Source organism: Tursiops truncatus, chromosome X, assembly GCF_011762595.2.
Source record: "Tursiops truncatus isolate mTurTru1 chromosome X, mTurTru1.mat.Y, whole genome shotgun sequence".
In the NCBI taxonomy this organism is placed as follows: Eukaryota; Metazoa; Chordata; class Mammalia; order Artiodactyla; family Delphinidae; genus Tursiops; species Tursiops truncatus.
This window is the reverse complement of record NC_047055.1, coordinates 113,193,491-113,209,592: the sequence shown is the minus strand read 5'-3', so window position 1 is coordinate 113,209,592 and position 16,102 is coordinate 113,193,491. Positions and strand designations below refer to the sequence as shown.

Here is a 16,102-nt window from a genome sequence, read left to right as displayed (position 1 = left end):
TACCAAAGTTACCAATCCAAGTAAGGTCGCTCAAGAGCTCACCCAGTCCCAACAGATGGGACATCTCTCAGAGCCACGTGATTCCTGCTCAGGCCTGGACTCTGTCTGGGCTTTTCTCAATCTGCCAATATCCTTTTTTGCTGCTATGCACCCCACCATCAGCACCACCAGGTGGGCTCCACTGGGCATGGCATCCCCTGGCCCGTTGCACGCGTGATTCACTTTGACGGGTCGTTCCCAGCAGCAGCAATCCCTGTGTACACATTCCATGAACTAGCAATGCCTCTGTCCAGAGTCCTGGGGCTCCAGGGTGGGACCCAGCACAGCACAGCCAGGTGGTGCTGCCTCTCACTCCCTGGCCTCCCACATGCTCAGTCCTCCATTTGTGGGGTATCTGTCCCCTCGCTCTGTCTCCAGCAGTCCCCCAGCCTCTGGAGGCAGATGGGCCCATGGCTCTAGGCACTTGGCAGTGGAATGTCCATTCCTTCTGGGGAGCAGGCCTGCTACGTCACAGGCTATAGGCCCTCCAACCAGCCAGCAACCTCCCAAGTGACCAAAGGTCTGCATCTGCAGTACAGAATTGAAAAACGTTCCTCCAGCTCCATGGATCCTATCCACCCATCACAGCAGAGACCGAAGGCCACTTCTTCCATGCAGCCTTCCCTCATGCCTATTAATAAATGTCATTTTTTCCTTCTCTGAACAGCCACAGAGCCTCACCCGTGCTTCAGGTTCAACCATTCATTCATTCAGTATTTACTGAGAAGCTTCTGGGACCAGGCTCTGTGGGAAGTGCTCGAACACAAGAATGAAAACACAAGTCTCCTACCTCATAGAACTTTCCAGAATAACTGGGAAACAGCTGTGTACACGAACAACTTAATAGTAAAAACATTATTGTGTGGTAGGAAGTATAGTTGTTAAGAGTGTGGGCTCTGCAACCAGACTGCTTGGATTTGGATCTCACTTCCAACACTAACTGGCTGTGTGAACTTGGGCAGGTGCCTTAGTTTCCACATCTGTACAATAAGAGAGCAATAACTCTCACCTCACAGAGTCTAGACTACTGAAAGTGTTCTATAAATGGGTTCCTATCATTATTAATATTGTTATGATTGTTTTAACAGTTACAAGTACAAAGGGAAGTTGGAACAGAGGAGGAGCATTTATTCCTCTTGACTTTTTAGAGTTCTTTATCTGTGAGCCTTATCTCCCCTTCCAAAGTCTAAGGTCCTCCAGGACAGACATTTATAAACCATGTAACATTTGACTCAGTTCCTTGCACTTAGTAGGTGCTCAATAAATATTTACTAGTTTCATGAAAACGGCTTCACCCAGCTTTGGGTCAACACCCAGGCCACTTCAGCTGGGTATAAAAGTAACAGAAGCCGCCTCCAATCTTCCAAACCAAACCCTGAGAGGCTGCATGGGTCTGCGGTCAAAGGAAAGGGGCAAATAACAATGAAGGAAAAGCTGCCTCTTCCAGAGACGCCGTGCTTGCTTTCATCCTGGACTTTACACTTATTCCCTCTCAGGAAGGCCATCTGGTGTTTGGCGTTTCTACTCATGATGTAAACGTCTTTTCAAGGGTTGGTTACTTGGCTCCGGAGTTCACTGGGTGGACCTCAGCACTCAAAAATCCATCCTGGGAGCCGTTAGCACTTTCCCACTCCCTACCCCCTTACTAAACTAACAGAAGGAGACAGAAAGGTCCGTTTTAAGGTCCATAAATGCAAACAACTTATTGTTTCCCTAAGAAAGTCACTTCTGTCTTCTTGAAATAAACGTCATTGACTTACTGTAGAATTTTCCAGAAATTCCTCAAATTTCTTAAATTTTGAGTTGTGTGGTTCTAAAAAGAAAATATGTCATACTGGTTTTAATGTTGAATGGTTTCCAATTTGAAGTCCTGGCCAATTTCTATGCGGGATTGAACCCTAGCCAGACTTTGAATTAATTCTGGTAAATGATGGCGACAGATAGCTTGCCTGTTGCCAGCTTCACTGAAGCAAGTTAAGGCAGGTTGAGTTAATGTGTTCTTCTTTCCTACCTTGGGTATCACGTGCCTGACTAATACCTTCATTACTATAATTTCCAGTCTTTTGTAATCTCATTAGAGAAGTGTTTTAAAAATACAATTCCATAAAAGACATGGAAAACACTAATCACAGGACTTCCCTGGTGGTCCAGTGGTTAAGACTACGTGCTTCCAACGCAGAAGGCATGGGTTCGATCCCTGGTCGGGGAACTAGGATCCCACATGCTTTGCGGCACCACCAAAAAAACCCAACAAAACACTAATCACATGTTCTTCAAGGAAATTTGTATCATGGAGTAGAATTTTTAAAGGGGCATGGATTAAAACCTGGGATTAGATACAGGCAAGAATGTAGTGGGTGCTCATAGGCAGGGTGGCCTGTTTTTGAAGACAAAGGAATCACAGAACTTAGAAAAGGTCAAGTTTGAGGTCTTCCCACCCAACTATGTACAGAGTGCTAAGTCCTGTCTACAATATCCAGGACTGCTTGAGTATCTCCAAGGAGAAACAGGTGTCCGTATATCAGACTGCTGGTGTTCCCTTGACATTCACCTCTCCACTCCTGGATCCCGAGAGCATTTTTTGTTGGAGCACATTTGGCCCATAAGCAGGGCAAGCCCAGAGTGTTGGAGAGTTAGTGCTTCTGGAAGCAGTTCGAAACCAATGGTGGATGGGGAATGGGTGAATGAATCCTCCACCTTCCTGGTCCCTTGTGGGGACAACCCCGAGGCATGCTCTCCTCTGTATCCCAGAGCTCCCCAGCGGGATTGACCTTCAGTTGCCCACTCCACTAACTGGCTTGCTAAAAGACCTGTCAGTGTCTTCCTTTCTTTCCCTGTCTCACTCCCCCTCTCCCCAACCAGGGTTTCCTAGGATCACCTCTCAAAGAAACTATTTGCAATTGAATCCTTGTCTCGGAGTCTGCTTCTGGAAAGATCCCAAATGGAGATAATTCCTGGTTCTGCAACTCTAGGCAGGTCTTCCCCACTTCTCTCCTTGATGATTTTATACATTCCCCACCTGGCCTCTGGCCTGCAATCACTTTTTCGTCTTTCCTTACCACCCATTGCTCCCAGATCATCCCTCCTCCTAAAGCATTGCTTGGATCTGTTGTTCCCCCTGCTCTGAATCCTTAACTATTACCCCACCTTATAAGTGGGAACAAAAGTCCAAACCCCTCTCCCTTTTTTTTTTGGCCGTGCCTCGCGGCTTGCGGGATCTTAATCTGCCCATACCCTCCCCAGCATTTGACCCACAATTTTCTATGACTAGATTAGAAACAGCTTTTTCATCCCCAGTTCTTTCACTCCAGAGCTAGGGCTCTTAGCAGCCCAACTGGAACAAATTCCGTAGGTGAAAGTCCTCCTGTAGTTTCGTATACTGGAATTTAACTTAAATTCTCTGGAGGAATTAAACCACTGATTTTCCAATTGCTTTCTAGTTTGTTTAAACCACAATAGGTACTGTAATGATAAACATTTCACAAATGCAGACAGAGGGAGGGAGACGGTGTGCCATGTGGAACTAAGCAACATAAGAGGCCTCAGCTATAGCCTGGCTCTGCCCTTAATAGCTCACGTGATATTGAACAAGTCACGTAACTTCTCTGAACTTCAGTTTTCTCATCTGGAAAACAAGAAGGTTGTCTCTCAGATCCACTTTAGAGCTAACGTGCTACTAACAAGGTTCTGTGATTTGAAGCTGTGGTTGCTGGGAATAAATAGGTGGGTAGATTCAAAGGCTCAGAGACTAAATTTATTCATGCTTCCCATAATTTTAGTTTAGTCAGTCCAAAAATCCACTTCACTGTTGTAGTCCATAAAAATGATCATGAGTGTTACCCATCAGGACATGAACTAAAGTCAGCCAGTCTTTGCCTCCCCCATAAACCCTTGCCTCTCCCCCTCCACCAGTGTCTTCCTGACTTTCAGGTTGGATGACTATAACCTGCCTAACTTGGTCCTGGCTTTCTCTTGAGAAAGATAAATATTAAATGTAAAATGAAAACCACACATGTGATAATGTTGGGATTAATGAGGTGCTGAATTGTATTCTTACTTTGCTATTGTTGGCAAGTGTGGTATTCAGCCGAATTCAAAACAGTGAAACCATTTCTAAACCAGAAATGTTAGTCCAAAGTTTTGCATCTACCATGTGGCTTATTACTCTACCAAAGTGGGATGGAAGGGCCCTCCACTAGGAGGCAGGGCAGGCAGTACTGGTGTGATGTGGTCTAGGGGTTCTGGGGAAGCCCCACCTCCAGCCTCTGTGCTCGGCCAGTCACAAAGAAGGGAAGGGAAGGGAATGGAAGAGAAGAGATTGTTCCCATGTAGTCTGCTCTGGTGAAGACTGTTGGGAAGGGTTATCCACTAGACCATCACTGGTCATTAAAATGTGAACTCTCATTCATTTCCAAGATTAACTAGTCTCCAAGCAGCACTGAAAGGGGGTGTGAAGTAAGCCTCACATGTGCAATTTCTCGGGTATTCATTCCAATAGCTCTCTGAGAAGGTGTCACTAGTCCCATTAGACACTGAAGAAACCAAGTCTTCTAAAAGTAAGTGACCCACATGGTCACATAGTTGGCAAGTCAGGGTTTAAACCAGGGCTTTCTGGTTGTAACTCCAGCAGTCAGTGCAGCCACCAGCCACCTATCCTTAGAAACGCAGGAATGTGCCCTTTCTACTCTCCTACACTGCAGCTCAAAGTGAAAGTTGGAACCATCTTTGGTAAGAAGAATTTGCGTTATATATCAAGACGCTCTAAAATGTTTATACCTTTTGACTGTGTGATTCCACTTTTAGGAATCTTCCTGAAAGAAATTACCTGAGGGACTTCCCTTAACCACTGTGGCGCAGTGGTTAAGAATCCACCTGCCAATGCAGGGGTGACGGGTTCGACCCCTGGTCCGGGAAGATCCCACATTCCGCGGAGCAACTAAGCCCATGCGCCACAATTACTGAGACTGCACTCTAGAGCCCGCGAGCCACAACTACTGAGCCCACGTGCCACAACTACTGAAGCCCGTGAGCCTAGAGCCTGTGCTCTGCAACAAGAGAAGCCACCGCAATGAGAAGCCCACACACCGCAACGAAGAGTAGCCTCTGCTCGCCGCAACTAGAGAAAGCCCACAGGCAGCAACGAAGACCGAACGCAGTCAAAAATAAATTAAATAAATAAATAAATTTATTTAAAAATAATAAATAAAATTCTAAGGAAAAAAAAAAAAGAAGAGGAAGAGAAACCAGAGGAGCAATCATGTGAAGAAGCAGCAAGAGAGTGGCTATCCACAAGCTCAGGAGCAACCAACTCTGCCAGCACTTGATCTCGGACTTCCAGACTCCAGAAGTGTGAGAAAATAAATTTCTATTGTTAAAGCCACCCACTCTGCTGCACCTTGTTATGGCAACCCTAGCAAAATAATACAGCCTCCATCTCTGTTGTCTGAAGCCCAGAACCCCAAGTCACCTCTCTTTCCTCCAATTCCCAAACCCACATGGCTCCTAACCCAGTGTTTTCAAACCACATATTGGAACCCAGTAGTGGGCTGTAAAGTCAATCTAGAGAAACTTGACCAACATATTAAAAATTAAATAGAATAAAAGAGAACAGAATAAAATGCAACAGAATAGGACAGAAGAGGAGAAAATAAAATAGGAAATAGAATGTGATGCATGTAGTAAAGATTAAGTATTGCTCATATGAAATCTTTATTTCCATTATATATGTCTATGTGTGTATACTGGGTCATGCTGTAAACCGTATTTCATATTGTGGGTCATGGTAAAAATAAATTTCGGAGCAACTGACCTAATTTCACCCCATATTCTGTCTTTCTTCAACTCCCAAATCACTTTCATTATGGTCCGTCATCAGCAAAATCCCCCATGCACTTAACCTCTTCCAAATGTTTTGTTCATCTTGCTCAAACCAAAACTAAAAAGTACAAGTCTCACAAATATAACCACGGCAAGGGGAGATATTATTAGGTGTGCTCCGAGCAAGAAACCTTCTACTTCATCTTGACTCTTGACTCACAGTGGATTTGAGACAGGAGGGAAGGGGGCAGGGCACAACCTTTAAAAGAATGACTAAGCCCTTGAGGATACAAATAACTGGTTAGAATCAATTAGGCCCAAGATGATGGAAGATTTGACTTCCACTAGACCTTGAGCCTTGTTATATTAAGACACTCATTGTAATGCATTAGCATATGCTAAAGGACACAGCCACAGGCGCCATGAGAGTTCTGAGGCTGACCCTAAAAGGCCAAAAAGTAGGCATTGGCCCAATTCCTGGAACCCGCCCCCCCCCAGCGCCTTCCCCAAAATAGTTGGAATAATCCTCCCACTTGTTAGCCTATGAAACTACCCAGCCCATAAAAACTCACCACCCTCGCCTTTTGAGATGGACCACCACCGCATTCTGTCTATGGAACGAGCATCTCCCAGGGCTTTTAGGCTTCTGAGACGGACTGCATTCTGTCTATGGAGTGTGTATCTCTCTCAATAAATCTACTTCTTACCTATTACTTTGCCTCTCGCTGGATTCCTTCTGCACTGAGACATAAAGAAGCTGAGCTTCATTAAGTTCTGAGACCAGGTGTGTGATTTCAATTAAAAGACAGTGGGTTTGAGTCCCAGTCCGTGGGTTCAAGTCCCAGTCTGAGTTTTGGCTGGGTTCTAATCCCATCTGAGGTGCGGTTGGGTTTGAGTCCCAATCTGAGTTGTGTGGTTTCAGATTTCTATAGAACTGTGTATTCATTTTTGAAGAACAAAATTGAAAACTGTGTATGAAAGGCTGGAAATATATAGTAGAAAATTATGTCTAAAATTAAAGTGCAAATTTCATAATCATAATTTTTCACTGAATGTCTTTTCTAAAATGCCATTAACTGTAAGATGGACCATTAATTGAGTAATGGCTTTTCAGGCAAAAAACCCTTTTGAGTCAAATAGGGTAACCGCTAGCCATATGTGGCTACTTAAATTTAAATTAATTACAATAAAAAAATCCAGTTCTTTAGTCGCACTAGCTACGTGTCAAGTGCTTGCTAGCTACATGTTCTATATTATAGAACATTTCCATCATCACACGAAGTTCTACTGGACAGCACTGCTATAGAGTTTGGATGAATGTGGGGTAAGAAGCAAGAAGGTCTGAGGGCAGCTGTAGCTTGTGAAAGCACCGGATCCTCCAAAGCATCCATTGCTTTGGAGGAAATGGATTTTAACGAGTGGTGTGTAAGGGTGAAACCGAGCAAGAACCTGTAGCGCCCTCCTGGGTACAAAAGCCTTTCAGTGTTTTCCTTTCTTATTTGCAGGAAAAGGTTTCAGCCTCGGAGACCTTCCCTGAGTACCAAAGGGCAGATTCAAACAGTTGCTGATCAGGGAAGTGAGGGAATGCAGAAACAAAGGAAGAGCAGTCAGGAAACAATAGTACCTGATAAAGCAGAATCCTAGCTCCTCCTCAAGGAATATGCATAACAATACATCTTTGAGTTCTTCAGGAACTAAGGACCCCGCCCAGGTGGAGGATGGTAACTCCAGGCTGTGCACAGGATTGCTGGAGCACCGCCCTGTTACCTCAACACCAACCAATCAGAAGAAACTTACACACCCTGCAGCCCTCACCCCAAATTTTGCCTGTAAAACTTTCTCCCCGAAAACCATTAGGGAGTTTGGGGATTTTTTGCGCACAAACCTTCCGTTCTCCTTCCTTGGCCCTGCAATAAACCTTCCTCTGCTCCAAACTCCGATGCTTCAGTTTGTTTGGCCTCACTGCGTGTCAGACACACGAAATTGCATTCCACAACAGGGATTATAGTTGGATCTTCAAGAGAAGGAAGTGAAAGTTGGAATTGCATAAAAATGGAGCCCTAGGGCTTCCCAGGTGGCGCAGTGGTTGAGAGTCCGCCTGCCGATGCAGGGGACATGGGTTCCTGCCCCGGTCCGGGAAGATCCCACGTGCCGCGGAGCGGCTGGGCCCGTGGGCCATGGCCGTTGAGCCTGCGCGTCTGGAACCTGTGCTCCGCGGCGGGAGGGGCCACAGCAGTGAGAGGCCCGCGTACCGCAAAAAACAAAAAAAGGAGCCCTACAACAATAGACATTAATACAAAACAGCAATTATAAGAATTTTTACTAAGAGCTTGCTGATGTCAAGCACCATGCTAAGCCCTTATAAAATAATCTATAAGATTATCTGTGATTACAATCCTGGAAAGTAAGAATAAACCATTTTTACAGATGAGAAAATTGAGGGTCAAGCATTAAGTAACTTGTTCTAAAATAGAGGAAAAAGTGGCAGGACAAGGATTTGAAACCAGTTTCCAAACCTTATTCTTCTGTTAATCCCGTTCTCAACTGGAGATTGGAGATAAGGGTGGCAGGGGCAGCAGTCTAGGGAAACTTTCAGCATCACCCGGAACTACTGGAAACCCAGGAACTCCTCCTATTCTCAGGAAGCCCTTTCCTAAAGCCCTCCCTTTCCCTCCTCCCCCACCCTTTCTCCCACAATTCCCCCTGCAGCCATTCAGGCTACAACTCTCTCGATACAATGAGGCTGAAGCCAGAGGGGGAGTCATGCAAAGGCTGTCCTAGACACATAAAATTAGAATTCCAACGTGGGATAGGGCTTCCCTGGTGGCGCAGTGGTTGAGAGTCTGCCTGCCGATGTAGGGGATGTGGGTTTGTGCCCCGGTCCGGGAGGATCCGTACGTGCCGCGAAGCGGCTGGGCCCGTGAGCCATGGCCGCTGGGCCTGCGCGTCCGGAGCCTGTGCTCCGCAGCGGGAGAGGCCACAACAGTGAAGGGCCCGCGTACCGCAAAAAAAAAAAAAAATATATATATATAGGCAGGAACTTGAAAATCAGTTAAATATTTAGTTAAATGAAAATAATTGTTGTAAATATGGTTACTAAATTGAATGCAAAAATCCAAAGCCAAGTCTTGAAAAAGAACATTTATATAATAAATATAGCATAATAATTGAGTTTTATGACCCCAGATTACATTAGTAAAGACAGGAATTTGTGAGATGTAAAAGTGAAAACAAAACAAGCAAAAATAAAACCCATTAATTGTTAAATGGATGATGTAAAAAATTAATTTTTTGCCTTCATTTAGACAACCAAAGAAGCATGGGTTCAGGGCTACATCCAATAAAGTTAGAGGCAATCACTACTAGAATTAAGAACCACCTTCCAAATTACCACCAAAGAAAAGAAAACAAAAGCACTGCAAGTGAGAAGAAAACGTGGAAAATAGCAAATAAGCCTAAAAGAGAGTATGAAAAAGATTCCAGAAATAGGAGCAAATGCACCAGTTATTATGCTAATTGTAAATGTTTTACGCTCTAATAAAAAGAAGAGTTGCTCACACTGGGCTAAAAGCAAACAAAATATGATTATGTGCTGCTTATAAAAGACAACCTAAAACATAATTACACAACAAAGGTTAAAACTAAGGACTGCCCTGGCGGTCCAGTGGTTAAGATTCCGCGTTTCCACTTAAACTGCAGGGGGTGCGGGTTTGACCCCTGGTCAGGGAAATAAGATCCCGTATGCCGTGTGGTGTGGCCAGAAAAAAACAAAAACAAAAGACAAAGTTAAAATTAAAAGGGTGAATAAAGACATATCAATCAAAGGTGGGAAAAAGAAAACATCAATGGAAAATATTACTAAACAGAGGATTCAAGACAAAAGCACTATTCAAAATGAATGTAGATTTACAAGCGTAAAACAATGAAAAACTCAAAGATCTTTTCATAAGGAATAAGTTTACTGGACTTAACTGTATAAAAATGTAAATGGTTGAATAGCTAAAACAACATAATCGGCTGAAAAGGTAAATAGTAAAAGAGAAAAATATTTTCAAAAATGAAACACAAGGTTAGTAATGTAGCTTTACTATATAGAGTTCGTGCAAATCCCTGAGAAAAATATTAATGCAAAGATAGACAATTCAGAAAGAAGGAAACTGAATCAATCTAAATCAAAGAAATTAGAAATGAAATAACTGGCTTCTCTCACATTAACCATTAAAAAAAATCCCAGCAAGAGCACTGGTGGAAATATAAATTGGTATCCAATTATCTGGACATGATTCTGACACAAACTCTCTGGAGCTTTTAAAAGGTTCATTCCTGGGCTTCGCTGGTGTCGCAGTGGTTAAGAGTCTGTCTGCCAATGCAGGGGACAAGGGTTTGAACTCTGGTCAGGGAGGATCCCACATAACTAGACCCGTGAGCCACAACTACTGAGCCAGCAGTCTATAAATTTATTTATTTATTATTTATTTATTTATGGCTGCGTTGGGTCTTTGCTGCTGGGTGTGGGCTTTCTCTAGTTGTGGCGAGTGGGGGCTACTCTTTGCAGGGCGCGGGCTTCTCACTGCGGTGGCTTCTCTTGTTGCGAAGCACGCTGAGCCAGCACTCTAGAGCCCGTGGGCCACACCTGCTGAGCCCGCGGGCCACAACTGCTGAAGCCCGCGCGCCTACAGCCCGTGCTCCACAACAAGAGAATCCCGCGCACCACAATGAAGAGTAGCCTCTGCTAGCCACAACTAGAGAAAGCCTGCGTGCAGCAACGAAGACCCGATGCAGTCAAAAATAAATAAATTTATTTAAAAAATATATATATATATTAAAATGTTCATTCCTTTTGAAACAATAACTCCACTTCTGGGAATCAAATCAAGCCTGTGGACAGAATCAGAACTGCCAGACCAAGATTTATGTAAGAAGATGTTCAGGAAATTATTATTATTATTATTATTATTTGCGGTATGCAGGCCTCTCACTGTTGTGGCCTCTCCCGTGGCGGTGCACAGGCTCCAGACGCGCAGGCTCAGCGGCCATGGCTCATGGGCCCAGCTGCTCTGCAGCATGTGGGATCTTCCCGGACCGGGGCACGAACCCATGTCCCCTGCATTGGCAGGCAGATTCTCAACCACTGCGCCACCAGGGAAGCCCCGATAGAGAGAATTTTGAGAGAGCCAGAATATTAAATGATGGTGGAAATTTTTAGAAAAGTATGGTATATCCATAAGACTAAATATTCTGACTCATCAAAATTGTATTTGAGAAGTTGTTATTGAAATAAAGAAATGATGTATGGTATAATGTTAATATTTAAAAAAGAAGTATGCCATATTCTATAAACTGTATAGTAAATTGCATACATAGTATCATCTCAAATAAATCAATAGTGCTTACCTTTGAGCAATGGGATTATAAGGGTTTTTTTGTTTTTTTTCTTTAGAATACTTTTCTGTATTTTCTCAACTTTCTACATTGAGAACAGGTTACTTTTATAACCAGAAAAAATCTGAGTAGTTTCTTCAATAAATGGTGCTGGAAAGACTGGACATTCACATGCCAAAGAATGAAATTGTTCCCACATCTTATACCTCTTACAAAAATTAACTTGAAATGGATTAAAGACTTAAATGTAAGACCTGAAACTATAAAACTCCTAGAAGAAAACAGGGGAAAATCTCCTTGACATGGGTCTTGGCAATGACTTTTTGGTTATGACACTAAAAGCATAAGCAACAAAAGTGAAAATAAACAAGTGGGAATACATCAAACTACAAAGCTTCTCTACAGCAAAGGAAACAATCAACAGAATGAAAAGGCAACCTATGGAAGAGAGAAAATATTTGCAAACCATATATCTGATAAGGGGTTACTATCCAAAATATATAAGGAACTCATACAACTCAGTGGCATAAAACACAAATAATCCAATTTAAAAATGGGCAAAAGTCCTGAATAGACATTTTTCCAAAGAAGATATACAAATGGCCGTTAAGTACATGAAAAGTGCTCAACATCACTAATCATCTTGGAAATGCAAATCAAAACCACAATGAGATATCATCTCATACCGTTAGTATGCTTATTATCAAAAAGACAAGAGAAAACAGTGTTGGGAAGGATATGGAGAAAAGGGAACCTTTGGGCACAGTTGGTTAGAGATGTAAATTGGTAAAGCCACTGTGGAAAACAATATGGAGGTTCCACAAAAAAATTAAAAATAGAACTACCCTATGTCCAGCAATCTCACTTATGGGTATATACATCCACAGGAAACTGAATCACTATCTCGAAGAGATATATGCACCCCCATGTTCACTGCAGCATTGTTTACAATAAACAAGACATGGAAACACCTTAAGCATCCATCAATAGGTAAGTGGAGAAACAAGATGTGGTATACATGATGGAATACTACTCAGCCATAAAAGAGAAGGAAATCCTGCCATTCGTGACCACCTTGAGAGCATTATGCTAAGTGAAATAAGTCAGATAAAGACAAGTACTGTATGATCTTACATGTAGAATCTTAAAAAAAAGCTGAACTCAAAGAAACAGAGAGTAGAATGGTGATTGACAGGAGCGTCTGTGGGGGGATGGGGAGGCGGCGGGAGGAGAAATAGGGAAATGTTGGTCAAAAGGTACAAACTTCCAGTTATAAGATGAATAAGTTCTGGGCATCTAATGTACAGCACGATGACTGTAGTTAACGATACTATATTATATACTTGAAAGTTACTAAGAGAGTAAATCTTAAATGTTCTCACCACACACACACACAAAAGGTAACTATTTGAGTTGATAGATGTGTTAACTAACCTTATTATGGTATTCATTTTACAATATCTACATTATCAAATCATCATGTTGTACACCTTAAATGTATACAATGCTATGTCAGTTATAGTTTAATAAAGCTGGGAAAAAAAGAGAAAAACGCAAAAAGTACAATAAAACAAGCTTTAGATTATAAAATAATTTTAAAAAAAAGAAAAACTTCTGAGTAGAAACAAATCATTCCACTCTGTGAAATCCTTAGTTATAGCCCTGTTTTATTAACCAGGATTCTTTGCACAGAAACTGCCGCTGGCCAGCTTGAGCAAAAGTTAATTTGTTGCAAGGATTCAGGAGACAAAAAGGTTTGGAAAAGCCTGTTTAGCACTGGAGTGATGTGATAAATAACCTTTAACTAGTCTTCATATTCTTATATCACCCAGGCTTCAAAGACATGGGAGAGGGTGTCCCATGGTCTAGCCTAGATCACCTGCCCGCATCAGGGTGAGGGAGCTGGCCCATTAACTTCCACCGAAGGAGGCACATATCACCTCTCTCCAAGACAGGACAGAGTGGGAGAAAGGTGAGCACCCAAAACTAGTTAGGGGGCTATTAGGGAGATTAAATCCTGTTGACCTGAAATGTGACATCACCACTCTCTCTCCTGCCGATAACTTTGCTTCTGAAGTATCTTCTCCATCATTCCTCTCCTATTCAGTTCTCATCTCCCTGAAATGAGGCCACTCTCCCCCCATTCCCAACTTTCTCACTCAAGTCACCGATAGAACTGACTGTTAGATCCAATGGATGTTTCTCAGGCCTTATCTTTCTAGATATCTTAGTTTGGGTTCCCCTAAAAGTAGAACCTGAGGCAAGAATTCCAGTGTAAGTGGTTTATTTGGGAGGGGATCCCCGGAAATACAGCTAAAGGAGTGAAGAAATGGGAAGGAAAGGGAAGAAAGTCAACACAGTGTGTGTTATCAAACAAGTTACGGCTATGGGCAAACAGACCTTAATCCTGTTCCAGGGAACTCTGGGAAATAGCGTAGAACACGCATCTCAGAGTTACATCACTCAAGGGTCAAGGGAGCTGGAGTAGTGGTACACCAGCTTCTGTCAATCATCAGCTGAAGGCTGTTTGAAGGGGAGTGGTATGCCTTAATTCCCTGGCATTTCCAGCCCCCCATATCCATGGACAGAGCAGGTTCTGGAAACCAGAGAAAGTCCAGAATCAAAGAGATGCAGGTTTTGGAAGTTGGAAATCTGGCTGCATACACTGGTAAGAGCTGAGGAAACACGGGCTTGGCACCAACACCATTTGCTTTATTAGACATTTCTGTGTGTTGTTTCACATTGCTCACGAGGCTTCTTGAAATTCTTCCTTCCCTTGGATACTGGAACATACGACCCCACTGGTTCTCTGCCCTCTTCTCTTGCCACTTCCTTCCATTCTTCTTCAAAGGCTCCTTGTCTTTTTTCCTATACTTAGATATTGGTAATAAGCCAACTGTTGTCTTCTCATCTCACACAATCTCCTCATCGACCTCAACATATCCTTGCCGTGGAGCCCATCTATAGACTCACTGATCCAGATGACTATTTCTAGCCCTCCTCTCTTTTGCGGAGTCCACACTCAACAGCTTAAAAATCTCTCCACTTGGATCTCCCATGAGCACCTTAACCCCAACAGGTCCAAAACATACCTCTCCGAATCTTCTCTTCTCTCTAAATCTCTCTCTCCTGAGTGCCCTCTCTCAGAATGGCAGCAGCATCCATCCAGTTTCCCACGCCAGAGACCTGGGATCATCCTTCTTTTGTTCTTTCCTCTCCTCACCTCTGATGCCTAATTGATCACAAAGTCTTAGCCATCCTAACTTCTAATCTCTTCTCTGCGCTCTCTACCTTTAAGGCAGACTACCTTTATGCACCACAGTCCATAAAGGCTAGGTATAGAAGGGACTCCTAGCTTTCTCCCCAACATTCTGTTGGCTCCGTTTGGGCTCATTTCCAGTCCCTGAGTCTTTGTTGACTTCAGTCCTGCCCCTTTGGCTTGGAAAGACCTCAGCTTCCCTGGCTCACCTCAAAGTGTTTGCTGTAGCCTTAGAGTTGGACTTATCCCCAGGAACTTCCCATTCTTGGTAGGATTCTGAATCAGCTGGGCTTAAGTTTGGTTGTGAATTATCAAAATCCAAAACAACTGGGACTTAAATAGGCTAGAAGTGTATTCATCTCTTATACATTAAAAAAAAAATTCTGCGAAGGAAATCAGTCCAGGGCTGGTGTGACTCCCTCCCGCACCCCCATAGTGTCTCAGTTTCTGCTTCTGAGGGAACCCAAATTAAGACAAAAGAATAAAAAGTCACTTGGAGCATTTGATTGAAAATAACAATTCCCCTGAGCACAGTTCTTTAACAACTTGGTTAAATTTCAGGTGTACATAAATCTGTGGAGGGTAGAAGCCCTAGGAAGGTTTTCAATGAGTTACTTCTTCTCCATGTGGAACTATTACATGACACTGCTATGCAGCAGCTTACAAGAAGCTCTGTTCTGAGAGAATCAGAGAATGTGACTTCTTCTTTCTGGGGTTCCCGGGGACACCCCTGCCCACAATTCCTGCCAACACCGCCACCACCAGGCTCTAACTTCTCAGCATCTTTCCTCCCCAACTTCCCCTCAGGCCTACTTCATTCGGAGCCCAGCAAGCAGCTCACTGGTTTCCCCAGGGTCTTATCCCACCTAATCTAAAACTCACCCATTATCCGAGGTAGGTGTCTCTGAGCTGTCAGGGTCCTGAGAGCTGATAGCTGAAGCACTTGAGGAGGTAGGAGTTGATAATAGCATGCTGAGTTCACCCCACCCAAGGAATATTTACTTCTTAATGGGAACGATCTTGAGCCAGTGTTTTTTCACCACGTGGCTCAAAGACAGTGGTAATTATCAGAACAGCACCCTAGGGTAAAAGGATGAGGCTACGTATGGCCCCAGGTTACCAGGGCAGGGATTCTGGCCAAGAGCCCCACCCTCTGCCTTAGGCCCTGCTGGCTGCTCCAAGGGCTGAGGGGCTCTCGATCTCAGCTACGTCTGCGATCCACACCCTCACACTGGTAGAGAAACAACTTTTCGTGACTGAGGAAGGATGGTGCCAGCCTGTTGCCCAGGTGAAGGTGCAAGATTGAGAAACAGTGCCTGAAAACAGAAAAATGTGGTTTTTTGTTGGGAAAATTTCCAAAACTACATAAAAGCAGAGACGACAAGTCACCACTTCGGACTTATCACCCAGATGCAACAACCGATACTTTGCTGTTCTTGTTTTATGAAGTCCCCACTTTTTTTTGCGGGGGAGGGCAAGTTTTCTCTAAAGCAAATCTCAGTTATCATGTCCTTTTGACTTCAATATGCTTCTCAAAAGGAAGGAAGGAAGGAAAAGGTTTTTCTTGTATGACCACAGTGCTGTTAACACAGAATTATTAACGAT

General features: G+C 43.4%; 1 protein-coding gene across 22 annotated transcripts in view; it reads right to left on the bottom strand.

Annotated features, from left to right (window-relative positions):
• The window catches only part of ADGRG2 (adhesion G protein-coupled receptor G2), a 183,186-nt gene that overhangs the window by 146,459 nt on the left and 20,625 nt on the right, over positions 1-16,102 (bottom strand). The window lies entirely within an intron of this gene.